The following is a 14,864-nucleotide window of genomic DNA, read 5'->3' on the forward strand; positions in this document are numbered from 1 at the left end:
GAATCAAAGGGAGAGCCAGAGTATCCACAGATCTACACAGTCCAGCTATACGTACTACAGGCTGTCCCATGGGCTGCCCCACATGCCTCCCACTGAAGCCTTTTGACCTTGGGCTCAGGGAAGAATAACATCAATGAGCACCACTGAAGCAGTAGCTAATGACTGATGAAAGCTTTCTATTTATCACACATGGTATTTTCATGTGTTATGTTATTTGACTTTCTGAGTTGTCAAAATGAACCCCCAAGGTCCCACAGCTAAGAATGGGTAGCTGAATTCAGTCTTAACTGACTTTAGGCAAGATTGCTGGGAGAAAAATAAATCTTTATTTTATAGAGCTATCTATAATATGGTAGTCACCAACAGTTCCTTAATCCAAAGTACAACATAAAAAGAAACAGAATTGATATTATTTATGACCAACCAATGGCTGGTCACTATCTCTCTCATCTGAGGTACCTCAAAATAAAGTTCATCATTAATGCATCCTCCCTCTTCCCAAGTCTTTCACCAAAAACTGAAATTCTCAATCAGTAGTTGCTAAGGAACTATCTTTAGGGTTTCACAATCTAGAATGAAACCATTCAGATAATCAATGAAATGAACATGAATACTTTTAGCATCATGGCTATGCATCAAGCATTATTTCATGGGGGAAGGTTCTTACACAGGACATTCAGGATGAGAGATATTTCTAAGGTGAAACAGGTGTGTATGCAGAGTAGAATAACATATTACATACAGTTTGGTTTCTAAAGTCATCTCAGAAAACAAAAATCAAATACTCTGAAAATTACCTGCAAAAATTTCCTAGGAAAATGGCATATTGGAAACTACTCCATCTCACACCAGATTTGGCTGAGACAGCTCTGTCTTCATTTGGGCACAGAGGAAGGGGCTTCCTCTGTGTGGGAATGCGTTGTCTAACAAGGGTACACCCTCTAAATACTAGAATGCCACTCAGTGTGGCTAAACAGTGCTTTTCCTGCCCCTAACCCTGAGGCAAATGCTTACTGGGTGGGTTATTTTAGGTCACTACTTAAACTCTCCCATCTCCTCCTTGCTTTCTTCCACTCACACCCCTTGGCTTTCTATCTCCCCCCACCAAGTATATTTAATTGAATTCATTAAAGTTAAAAGTGCATATGACAACCTGATTAAAAATGGGCCGAAGACCTTACCAGACACCTCACTAAAGAAGATATATGCATAGCAAATGAAGATATGAGAAGATGTTCCATATCATATGCCATTAGGGAAATGAAAATTAAAACAATGAGATACCACTACACATCTGTTAGAGGGACTGAAATCCAAAACCCTGACACTGAATGCTGCTGAGGATATAGAGCACAAGGAAGTCTCATTCATTGCTGGTGAGAATGTAAGATGATACAGCCACTTTGGAAGACAGTTTGGCAGTTTCTCACAAAACTAAACATACTCTTCCCACATGATCCAGCAGTTGCCACTCCATGGTATTTACCCAAAGGAGTTGAAAACTTCTGCCCACTTAAAAGGCTGCATGTGGATGTTCATAGCAGATTTATTCATAATTGCCAAAACTTATAAGCAACCAAGAGATGATCTTCAGTAGGTGAATGGATAAAGAAACTGTGGTACCTCCAGACAGTGGCACATCATTCGGCATGAAAAAGAAATGCACCATCAAGTCATGAAAAGACATGGAGCAACCTTAAATGTTTATTCCTACATGACAGAAGCCAATCTGTAAGGTCACGTATTGTATGATTACAACCATATGACATTCTGGAAAAGGAAAACTATGGAGACAGTAAATCAATCACTGTTTTGGGGGAGGGAAAGATGAATAGGTGGAGGGGCGCCTGGGTGGCGCAGTCGGTTAAGCGTCCGACTTCAGCCAGGTCACGATCTCGCGGTCCGTGAGTTCGAGCCCCGCGTCGGGCTCTGGGCTGACGGCTCAGAGCCTGGAACCTGTTTCGGATTCTGTGTCTCCCTCTCTCTCTGCCCCTCCCCCGTTCATGCTCTGTCTCTCTCTGTCCCAAAAATAAATAAACATTGAAAAAAAAATTAAAAAAAATAAAAGATGAATAGGTGGAGTACAGAGCAATGACACTACTCTGTATTACACTACAATTATGGACACATGTTATCACACATTTATCCAAACCCACAGAATGTACACCAAGAGTGAACCCTAATGTAAATTATGGACTTGGGATGATAATAATGTGTCAATGTAGGCTTATCATTTTTAACAAATGGACCACTCTAGCGAGGAATGTCAGCGATGGGAGAGGTTATGGATTATGCATAAGTGGGGACAAGGGGCATATAGGAGAAACCTCTGTATCTTCCTCTCAATTTTCCTGTGAATCTAAAACTTATCTTAAAAATTAAAGTTATTTTTAAAAAGTACATATAAATTAAGCTCACTTTACTTTGTTGACTCCTACCTACACAAGCATGAAACTAGCTGGTGAGTGCACTACAGCCTCGTTTTGATAAATGATCAGATTATATTGAAAAGGCTAGAAAATGGTCCTCTGCTGTGCCTCCTACAGTCTTTGTTAAATTAGAAAATAGCTTTACCATCTTACCATTTGTGCTGGAATTATTTAGAAATAATAATGATGATGAATTGAAGATATGATGAAAAATAATAAAGAGAAAAAGGAGGAGGAAGAGAGGGAGAAGGAAGGGTAAGGAGAGAGGAAGCAGCAGAGGAGGAAGAGGGACAGGGAAAAGGGAAAGAGGAGCTAATATTCTAATATTTATGGAACCTTGATCACATGCCAGGCACTATGTTAATTGTTTTACTTGGATTGCTGGAGATCCTACGACAACCATATGAAGTTGGAACAGTTTCCATCACTCTCAATTTAAAAATAAGAACAGTGATGCTTAGTAACTTGCCTGAGCTAGTAAGTGATAGAGCCAGTATTCAAACCCAGACAGTCTGGCACTAAAGCCTGTGCTCTGAACAATCATCACAGCATGTGTCTTAGTCACTTCCAATTTTATCCTCCCGAGTCTATCCTCACTCCTCTCACCACCTTAATTTATGTCAGTCATTAAATCATGAACATTCTGCCTCCCCAAAACTCAGCTCCTCCTGCACATTCCCAATAGCACTGCTAGACTCAGCCTCTCACATGAGTTTTAACAATTGATACCTACCTACCTGGCTTCTTTCCTATTTCTAGTCTTCATCTCTGCAAACTATTCTTCCCAGTGCTGACAGAGTGATACTACTAACCAGCCAATCCCTCTTTATTGTTCCCTGTATTAAACCAGCTCAGTCTCCATCACTGCAGAGATACAGTCAGGTTCTTTAATGTGGCCTATAGAATCTACTGTGATCTTGCTTCAGTCTACACTTTTAATCTCATCCTCTTCCAAATCCTCACACCTACTCTTTGCTTGGTTATATCAAATGACTCTTTTTGCTCCCTTAAGTCACTGTTTAGTCAGTTCCTTCTGCTTAGAGTATCTTCCCATCACCTGTGTTCAGCTCCTTCCCTTCCTAGAAAACTCTTACCCATATTTTAGATCTCAACTTGAATGGTCACCTCTATTGTGATGTTGTTCCTGGCTCTACTAGGTGAGGCAGACACTTCCTTTTCTATTCTCTTATAGCTGCTATGACTTCCTCTGTGATAGAACTTAACCTCTTGTGTGATTATTGTCTGAGTGGAGGCCTATGAGCTCCAAAGAGCAGTCACTATGTAACATTCAGGGCCCCCTGCACCCCAGTCCCCACCTGTATTTGTAACCTTATCCTCACCACACATAACTGATGTGCCTGCTATATTATACTAACTCACATCCCTCATATGCCTCATGATTTATTGCTTCTGTGTGGTTAATTGGTTAAGCCATCCCTTCTATCTGGATAGATTCCCCCAAATCCTCACCTACCAACACAATGTTTATATTTTTGGGTGCAGCCCAAATATCACCACCTCCTCAAGATTTTCTCTACCCAGAAGTAGTCTCTTTTCTTTGGAACTGCCATAAAGCTCTCTGAACTTTGGCCTCATCTCTCTGGCCTTTTGTAATTTTCTACTTTGTATCAAGCTCCTCTGTGTCCATGTCTTAGTTCCCAGTTCTAAATCAGTCCCTTGAGTCTTTTATTAGAAATCATGTCTTAGTCATATTAGTTTAAAATTCATAGCCAATCTACTTCTCCTTATTTTCCTCCTGTCCTCAAGCCCAGCCAGGTATAATGAATGATTAAATCCATATTAGTGACTAGCCATGTTGGTCATGCCATTCTCATCCTCATATTTCCCTTTTGCAAAGAAAGGATTAATGGCAGCAATGGTGGGCTAAGAAATGGTTAATATTAGAAAAGGAACTGAAGGGTGCCTTTTGGTGTATGCTTCTGGGTCTGGTTTACACCAACACTTAGTTCTGTCTGTCCTCAGCGTATGGAACTGAGAGTTGATAAAACCTTCACTGAAGAATAACAATCATCATAGCTAACATATGCTGTGTTTACTATGGTCTGTGCTGAGCATCTTGGATGAATTTGCTGATTCTTCATAGCAATCCAATAAAGTAATACCATTGCTAATTTCACACCTGAGAAAATCCAATTGTAGAGAGGTTATGCAACATATCTAAGATCACAGATCTGGGAGTAAAATCTATGTCTAACTCAAAGCTCAACCTCTTAACCAGCATACTCCTCTCTTTAGAAGCTTTTATGTCAGACATCAGAACCTAGCTACCTTACCATAGTAGAAGAATGAGAGTGGTAATTTTCCTTTCTGTAGAGATTTATTTAAAACAAAGTTTCTTGGGGCACCTGGGTGGTTCAGTCGGTTGAGCTGCCAGTTTAGCTCAGGTCATGATCTCATGGTTCATGAGTTCGAGCTCTGTGTCAGGCTCTGTGCTGCCAGCTCAGAGCCTGGAGCCTGCTTCAGATTCTGTGTCTCCCTTTCTCTCTCTGCCCCCTCCTCTTCTCAGGCTCTGTGTCTCTGCTTTTCAAAAATAAATAACGATTAAACAATTTTTAAAAAAGTTTCTCAACCTTAGCACTATTGAGATTTTGGGCTGCATTAGTCTTTGTTGTGGGGGTCTGTCTTGTATATATCAGAATATTTAGCAGTACTGTATTCTAGTCTCTATCCATTATGTGTCCACAACTTCTATACCTTTCTCACACCCCCAGTTTTGGCAACCAAAAATGTTTCCAGATGTTATCAAACCACCCCTGATGAGAATCATTTGATTTAAAGGAAAAGAATGGCCCCTTCCCCTTATTAGGATAGTATATCCTAATCACAATGTAGGAAAAATGCTAAATAAATGATATTGCAAGAGAAGGAATTTCAACTAGAACAATTAATCTCAGCTGAGTGGCCATTAGGGGAGAATTTCCTGAGGTGTTTTCTTTAACATTCATTAACTGTCCTTGCGAAGTGTATCAGAACCTTGGACAGCGGTTAGGGCAGCTGAGGCATAATTGTTTCAAACGATAACTGAGGACCAGAGGCATGCCTAGGACATTTAGTCCACGTGGAGCCAATTTCCAACATTTCTACCCGAATGAAATCCAGTTAAAATGGTCATTGAAAGTATTCTTTCAGAGGAATAGCCAGAAAGAAACCCTTTGAAAGGAAATATGTGGAAAAGGAGAGAGGCCACCTCAAATTTGCCGTGGTAACAGGGCCAGGTGTTTTCATGTATTGCTCAAGTGTGAATTCTAGTTTTTTAACAATTAGTAGTGGGGCGCTCCCTTCCAAACTCCCATCTGCCACCACTACAAGGAATGAAGGCATACCTCTCAGCCTTGGATAATTCTGCTACTGTACCCAATAAAATATTACAGGTAAGTAAAGCCTGAACAAAGGGTGAATTAACTGGATTAACTGAGGGACTTTGCACTTTTAAAAGGGACAAAAGCTGAAAAGCTAAGGAATTTCTTAAAGTTCTAATGTTAGAATCACAGCAGTGACTTTGGAATTCTTAGCTTGGAGTTGGATGTATTGAGAGCATTCTTCTTATCAGCACCTCAGATTTTACCTTGAAGCCATCACCCTAGTCTTCCTGCTCACCAGATGAGATTCCATAATTATAATGTAACTCCGAAGCTGACTTGATCAACAATACAAGGATACCATGAAAAGTACTATTTCTATGGCTCATTGTGAAGACTATATATAAGGAAAGGCATGAGGTATTCTCATGTTAAGGACTTGGTCACATTTTTGAAGAATGTTGATTTTGAAACTTACTGTTGTAATGGGAATATTGGAAATGATATGGAAAAATACTAGCTTCTCCCCTTACCAGCTTTGTGACTTGAGACATGTCACTCAATTTCTTTGAACCTCAGTTTTCTCCTCTATAAGATGAAGCTAATAATACCCATATTGAAGAGTTGCTGAAGGGCAATGTGATTTATTTTCTCCTTTTTTTTCCTTTTGGGCTTTTCTGTGCTTACCAGGAAGTGTATAAAGTGTTTAAGGACATTGCATATGATATTATTCCAGTACAAGGTGGTTTCTCTCCCTTTCTATTTATTCATGGCTGCATTCATTCACCCGGTACATTGATTTTCTCAACAGCTACAGGCAGAAAGAAACCCTGAATACTCAGTCCTATTCACTTTGTACAGCTCTTTCATGCATTCTGTGTTGTCCAAATATCTTATTTTCTATTATTTATGCTGCTGTCATTTCTATAAGACCCCACATAGGTTATACTTTGTCAAAACAGGGACACCTTTCAGATTTCATCTGCTGGCATGTTTTGGCATCCTCTGAGAAGCTGAGAAGCAATGTGCTGAGCTGTCCATAGAGGGCTGGGCAGTTCCCTCATCTTCATCATTCCATTTTCTGCCCTCGTCTCCCAAGGTTCCAGAAAGTAACAGTAAGGATAGATAGAACTGCCCAGAAAAATATGGTAAGAAAAGGAATTGCTTACCAAGATGATATTTTTGAGACCAAAGCACCATTTAAATGGTGTTTGGCTGAATTCAAACTTCACTAGTGTCTCTGTTATCTTAAAAATCTGTCATTTTGTTCTGTCCTAGGACATGTGCTGACAACAAATGGTATTTCTCAGTAACTATTCAAGAGAAGGCTGTGGGAAAAAACTCCAGAACAAGGAGGCCAACAGTATCTTTCAATCCATATAATCTGTGAATTAGGGGTGATTTTAAACATGAGTTCCTTGGATCCGTAGAATTCTTTAGGAATGCCTATGTGGGGCCACCTCAGAAAACCATGTAAAGAACCTCAGTTTGGGGCTCCTGGCCTTCCATACTTCCTTAAATCAGAGTAGATCAGTGTTAATCTATTATAATTATTCATGCATGAGATTTTTAAGGAAACAGCTTTATTACTAAAAAGATATGAAACACATTTGAAGTGGTGCCTTTGGAGCTTTGTGTGGAAGCCTCCAATCCCTCCCTAGACTGGATTTATTTGTGGTTCTTGAAAATCACTGACTTAAATAGTTAGAAAAATGCGAATTATGTTTAGGGGAAAGAATGAAAGTGGTTAGAACCTGGAGGTTCCCTGAACTAGAAAATTTATGAAAACCAATTGCTTTCTGTATTTTTTTCACAACACAGCTCAGAAACATGGTATTCCTCACTATCATCACTTCTCCCCTTCTCATTCGTAACTTAATCCAGTCTTACTTGACTTCCGTCTTCATTGCACTACTAAAATCAAAGTCCACCTTATCATTAAATGAAACAAACATTTTAGTCCTTATCTCACTTGATATCTCATGGCAGCATTGGATATTGATGACCACTTCCCTCTTCTTGAAACCATGCTGATCCATTAGACTTCATGGTCCCAAATAGACCATGTGGCTGTCTTTCTGCCTCTCATCCATCTCCCTTAGGTATTCCTTCTTCTCTCATCCTGTCAATTCTGTCCTGGGTTCTCTTGCATCAGTATTCTGTCTTCTTTGGAGGAACTCATTCACTGCCATGATTTTAATTATACCCAATTGCTAATGACTCTAAAATATTTCTTCCAACCCTGAGCCGTAGACCCACACATCTTCATTTTTATTTCTCACAGACACCTCAATTTCAAAGTGGCCAAAATCTATTTCATCATCTTCCTTATAACCTAACCCTACATTTTTAGCAGAGTCCTCACTACCACCACCTGCATAGTTGCCTAAGCCAGAATCCTGAGCATCATTCTTGACTCCAGAATCCTCAACTGCCATTTCTCTCTCCTCCTCTCTCATGTTGAATTAATCATGGGGGCACCATTTTGATTCCTAAGCATTTCTCATAGCTTTCTGCTTTCCTTCTTCTGCACCTCCAGTTCTTAGTATAGCCCACTCTCATCTGAATGGCAGCAATGACTTCCCAGTTGGTCTCCCAGCAGCCATTTGTGCCTTCTTTAATCCAGTCTCCATATTTTAGGAAAACTGATCTTTCTAAAACACAAAGTTAATTACACCTATGCTTTACCACCCTTTAATTGTTCCTCACTTTTCTTTGGTAAACTCAACCACTTTACATGGCTTATAAGACAGTGTATAAGATTAATCCTTCTTAGCTCTAAAGCCTCATCCCTCAGTATTCTGTTGAATTCTGAATTTATACATTCTCCTTGTCCTATGGCCTTTTGATGTTTTACTCTAGGCTTTAGCTGGAATGGACTTCTCCTAGTTCTTTACTTATCTACTTTAACTACTTTAATATCTCATTGTACATATTCCTGCAGGAAGTGTTAACTAATTGCCTGAGCCTTGATGAATTTCCCACTCATGTGTTTCCACAGCCATTCTTCCTTTCTGTATACGAGCATTTATCCCATTGCATTGCCATTGTCTGTTTACCTTTTTTATCCCCCATCTAGACTGTAAGTTGGAAGAAGACAGAAATCTGTTATATCCCTAGCACTTAGCATTGTGCTTGACATTCAATAAATAATCCCCAATAAATGAACAAATGAATGGGCCCTAGAGAACAAAAAAGAATGTGTCTTAGTAATCTTAAGATAGGTGACATTTGAGGTATATAAAAAGAAGGAACTAAAAATAGGCAAACAGTGGGGAATTTGGTTCCAGCATAAAAGGGATCATTTAATATCATTTGAAGTATGAGCCTTGTAAATCATGTAAGACAAGATATGCAAAATTTAAAGAGTTCTGGAATTGACCACATAAATGTGAAACCAGGCTACATTTTTTAACTGGACATCGGGGACTGATATGGAAGAAAAAAATGTTAGAAAGGGAAAACTTAAAAGTAACGAAGACTCCCAAACATAAGCCCTAAGCCTTGAGTGGGGACAGTGCTCAATCAATAAATACTACACAAATACCTTAGACAAGTAAGGGCTATGCTAGGTCCTCAGCATTCAGAAATAGGCGAGCCATATTTCTTGATTCAATGAGTTCAAAACATTGAGAGAGAACCACAAACAATAACAACAATACAGCTAGGAATGAAGAAAATACTGGAGCTGCATACAAAAGGGGCCATGAACTCTATTTGCAGGGAGACTTACAGATTACAAGTGTACTAAGCCATGAAGGACAGATGTAAGCCATGAAGGACTAGGATTTAAACTGACAAAGAAGAGAGGTAGGGGAACATTAGGAAATTCTGGGTGGGAAAAGCAGCAATCACAAGACAAGAATCGAGGGAAATCATGGCATGTTTAGGAATGGCAAACATACCCATGAAAACTGTCATAAAGTTCATGGACAGTGGTGGGAGATGATGAAACTGAACAGCCAGTAAAACCCACACCTTGACTACCATGCTAAGGTGACTAAAGGCATTGAGAAAACACCAACTTTTTAAAGGAAATTAGTAACAAGTCAGTTGTAACTTTTAGAAAATCCCTTTAACTGACTGGAAAGTAGACAGACTAGATGAGACAGTGCTTAGAGAAGGGCTAAGGCCATAATCCAGATGTCCTTGGGTGACTTCAATCATAACTGGCTGACTCAAGGAAATGACAGAGTCTGTGTGGTGGGGTAGGAGGGGGCTGTGTGTGTAACAGGGGGATATGTGGAAAGATAGGAACTGAGATGTGATCTGTACTTTTCCAAATCCTGGTTTTTGTCATGAGTAGAGCCTTAGCAATCTTATTCTTCTGCACAGTTTGAAAAGGTCAAATTCCTGAATTAATTCCATGAGGTGAAGGGCAACTCTAAGAGATGATAATGAAGCATATTACAGGAAATTAAACAAGGTATTTCTTCATCTTTAAGATGACTTTGTGCTACCTAAGTAAATCCATCTGCCAGATTTCATCTTGTCTCTTTAGAGAACTTCCTAGATGCTAAGGCAGTATCTTTCCTCAACATATCATATATGAAATATTAAAATCCCAGGTAAATACAGAATGCTAAATCAATGCATTTGTTAAAACATCAACACAACAAGAACAGCTGGTTTGTTCCCGTCCCTGAAAAAAAGAAAAGTCTTCCTGAATGTTCCTGGCAGATCTGTCATCTCTTCCTCAAGCCAAGTGACAAGTGAGTTATACAATGGGGCTTCAAAGGGTTCTAACCATATTGCACAGCAGATGCTCTGAAACTATTATTCAGAGAGTCTGCCCAGGCCCCCTATTGCCCTCTGATTCCCTTGAAGCAATTTATGACCTACTCTCTCTTTGCATCAGTTACATTATGACTACATTAATCTAAAAGACGCATTAACCTCACCTCTACTTCAATTTCCCTGAATCCTCACCCCCCAATACACACACATACTTCACATTGTACCACCCATATATACACATTAGGCTTCCTTTATGGATTGGCTAAAGCAGGATTCTTTCAGAAATATATTAGTACCAAATGACCCGTTTGATATATGCTGAACTTTTACCTAATTCACTAGTTCTGGTCCTTTCTGCTTTTGTTCCACCGTAAATCCTCCAACAGCTCTCATTCTGGAGGATAATGATCTTTCTTCTCATTTCCAGTTAATCTTATTTCTCAATCAATCTCACCTTAAAATTAACCCAGGTTATCACTTCATATGATGTTTGCCCTATGTGAAATTTCTATAGACTGTCCTTAGATCCACATTTTGGAGGTACTCAATAGTGTTCGTTATAGTGCTACTTTCAGTGAAATCCTATCTTTGACATATTGAGACTACAAAATACTTTGCATTTATAGATCTTGCTGAATTCATGACTATTACGTACACAGCAGCAAATCATGAAAATTAGAGTTGGGAAAGTCTTATTAGGACTGAAAGTCCATCCCCAGAGGCTATGTGAGAATGCTACTTACAATTCAACATTTATTAAGCTCCAAAATGCACTAGGTCCTTTACAAAGCAAAGAGCTGGACAGAGTCAGAGTGTAAGTTATTTACAATAACACACCATCAGTGTGTCCATTTTTCTCTTTAAAGGACTCCAGAAATGAGGCTTCTAATGTTTTCCACAAACGATGCTATGGCCTGATAGATTTTTCTGATGAGAAGTCTTCCTGGTATCTAGCCTATGTACTCATGTGAAGAGGAGTTTAATTCACCTTCCACCACTAATAATCAGAAGCAAAACAAACCTAAATAATATGAACACTGGGAGTAACTTCTTTCACTGTCTCACTGAATTTCCTTTCTTATCTTCAAGCAGGAGAGAAGGAAACCAATGCTCAGTAAATGGTGCCTACAGATTTTATAAAAACTGAATAATTAAATAATGTCTCTATGTTCTTTCTCTTCTCCTTTAGCTTTCTCCCACTTTTGATAAAAATACATCCATACAGGTTAGTTAAGCATTTGACTCTTGGTTTCAGCTCAGGTCATGATCTTGTGGTTCATGAGTTTGAGCCCCACATTGGGCTCTGCACTGACAGTATGGAACATGTTTGAGATTCTCTCTCTCCCTTCTTTCTCTACCCCTACCCTACTTGTGCTCTCATACTCTCTCTCTCTCTCTCTCAAAATAAATAAACTTTAAAAAATACATCTGTACACATACCTATCACTTAACACAATATCTTGACCACTGCTTGGCACATGGGAAGCATTCCATGAAGCTTTTATTAAGTGGATACATAAAAAGAAAATTTTTTTTTCAATAACATGCAATTGTGGTATGGTTGACTCATCTTTGTATTGTTAGGCTAAAAGTGCTAGGGGAAAATATACTAGGAGTTTCAAGATTCACCATGCTTTTGAAAATCTGCCGGTGCAAATTACACAGCTCCTTACGGTACCTCTAAAATATACAGATTCACACACGGGATTCTACTCCTGAAATCATTATTCCACTATATTCTAATTAACTGGGATGTAAATTTAAATAAGTAAATAAATAAACAAACAAACAAACAAAAATTCACAAATCAGAGTGTAAGTCAACTAACATTCATGCCAGGAATTTTGATTACCATTCAAAAGTTATTTTGACTAAAATAAACCAATGTCTATTAAGTGAGAAGTTTTAAAATAAAATCAAATCAGGGCACTAGAGTAGTGGGAGCTTTCAAGTGAACTAATCTTGGCTCTCTTTTTTTCACTGAGTTGATTGACCTGAGATGGTATAGATCTCAGATGTAGACTATTACTTAAATAAACACACAGCTGCTATAGAAACTATATAGCCAGTTGATGAATTGAATATATTACTACATCTTAGCACTATTTTAGTACCAGGATCTATGTGTTCAATGCAAATTCCTCAGGCTGTAATTTATAACCCATTCTCTCACCTTGGCTCTGGAAAGACAGTGATAATTATATTTAACTCTAGAATGTTTCTTAAATCTCATGATATTTACCATATATTGAGACATTGATATTCAATTTTCCTGCCAACGGGAAGATGACACTGTGCAGTATTTCCTTTTCCAAATGCTCTCCATCTATCACACCCTTTCTCCTATCTGCCTTACTTCATCCCCATCCCCAACCAAGCAAGGTACACATGGAGATATATCATTAACTTATTTGCCTAAAAATTGAAAAACAAACAAACAACTATTAGTCATAAAGGAAACTTGATATTCTGAAATCTATAGCCACTGGAGGTGAAAAAACAAAGTGTGAAAATATTTGCAATCAAAAGTGCAAAGATCTTCATTATTTAGATTAAACAGTAAGAAATGGAAATAAACCTTAGCTGCATTTGAAGGACGGCTTAGGTAGATAGCTATGGAAGAAACCTATAATAGCTCTGGTGTGCTGGTCAGAAACATGTGGTCTCAGGTCTCCTATGAACTAACCATGCAAACTTCAGAAACAATGCACATGCCTTTTCTTGGTTTTAGTTCACTTACTTGTAAAATAAAAAGAAGGACCTAGATTATTCCCAGGTATTTTGCCGCTAACAAATTGCATGTTTTTAAAAAAAAATTTATTCCTTTTTAAAAGTTTTTTAATATTTATTTTTAAGAGAGAGACAGACAGAGAGCAAGCTGGGAAGGGGCAGAGAGAGAGGGAGACCCAGAATCCATAGCAGGCTCCAGGCTCTGAGCTGTCAGCACAGGGCCCAATGCAGGGCTTGAACCTACGAACTGTGAGGTCATGACCTGAGCCAAAGTCGGCCACTTAACCGACTGAGCCACCCAGGCACCCCTTTAATTTTTATTCTTTAAAAAATGTTCTACAGCTCTTGATATAATATAGAGGATATGATTTGACTCTTGGTTTCATAACTATGTACAATAAAAATTTAATATGACATTAAATATCCATATGAGGAATGGCATTCCTAATGAGCATTTGCAGTTAATCTTTGTCACTTTGTCACATCCCTGCCACGAAGGCATCACTGCCTTCACTTTACAGATGAGGAAACAGAAGCTAAAAAAAATAAAGAATTTACTTTGTCACATGGTGTAGTAAAGAGTGGAGCTGGAGTCAGAACCCAGGTCTAACTACAAAGCCCGAGTTCTTTACATCATACCAGAATGAATCTTCAGCAATGAGTTAGAGTTTTAGTTTATAACTAAATTATTAGTTACTTACTAACTGGTAGTTATAAATTTATAACATTTATAATTTTCAATGTTTTATTCCAGAAGCCAATGAAACATAATAGTGGTACTTAATATATTTGAGCCTTTTCACTGTACCAGACGCTGCTCTAAGCAATTTATGTGGGTATGTCATTTAAATTTAGTTGAATCCTGGGGTGCCTGGGTGGCTCAGTCGGTTAAGTTTCCAACTTCAGCTCACATCACGCTCTCCCAGTTGGTGAGTTCAAGCCCCACATTGGACTCTACTCTGACAGCTCAGAGCCTGGAGCCTGCTTGATTCTTTCTCTCTCTTTCTCTCTCTCTCTGTCTCTCTCTGCCCCTCCCTGCTCATGCTCTCTTTCTCTCTCTCTCTCTCTCTCTCTCAAGAATAAACATTAATTTTTTTTTCAAATATAAATAAATAAATAAATAAATAAATAAATAAATAAATAAATAAATTTAGTGCTATCCTAAGGGGGAACAGAGAAGTGGGCAAAGAGGTCAAATCCCATAGCAAGTGAGTATGAGTTCACATCTGAATACCTGTCCCAGGTTTGAGAGCTTGCCCCCCTCAAACTGAAGTTCTTTCTTAAGCAAATGGAGGAAGTGTTTACAAAGCTGAGTCACTGCAATTGTTACCTGAAGGAAAAACATTTACTGGTGTTGGTCTCATTATCAGTCCTATTTCCAGGCATATCCGAAAATAGAGTATTTGTTCAAATCACTGTTTTCTCGTACTTCAAGTGCTCAAAAGCATTTTCAGGAACCATTGGTTACTGCTGCTCATCCCCCTGCTTGGCCACCTGTTGTAACTCCAGTCCTCATCTGTAATCTGTCCCCATTCCATACTTAACCTGTGAGGGGTATCTGATCCCTTTAAGATTTGTATAGATCTTGCAACAGTGAAGACTTCATTATTTTCAACAGCTGAGTATTTAATAAGTGACACATAAATTA

The sequence above is a fragment of the Lynx rufus genome, unplaced genomic scaffold (assembly GCF_022079265.1).
Source record: "Lynx rufus isolate CCGP_SWC_20201006 ecotype Redwood Valley unplaced genomic scaffold, mLynRuf1.p SCAF_3, whole genome shotgun sequence".
In the NCBI taxonomy this organism is placed as follows: domain Eukaryota; kingdom Metazoa; phylum Chordata; class Mammalia; order Carnivora; family Felidae; genus Lynx; species Lynx rufus.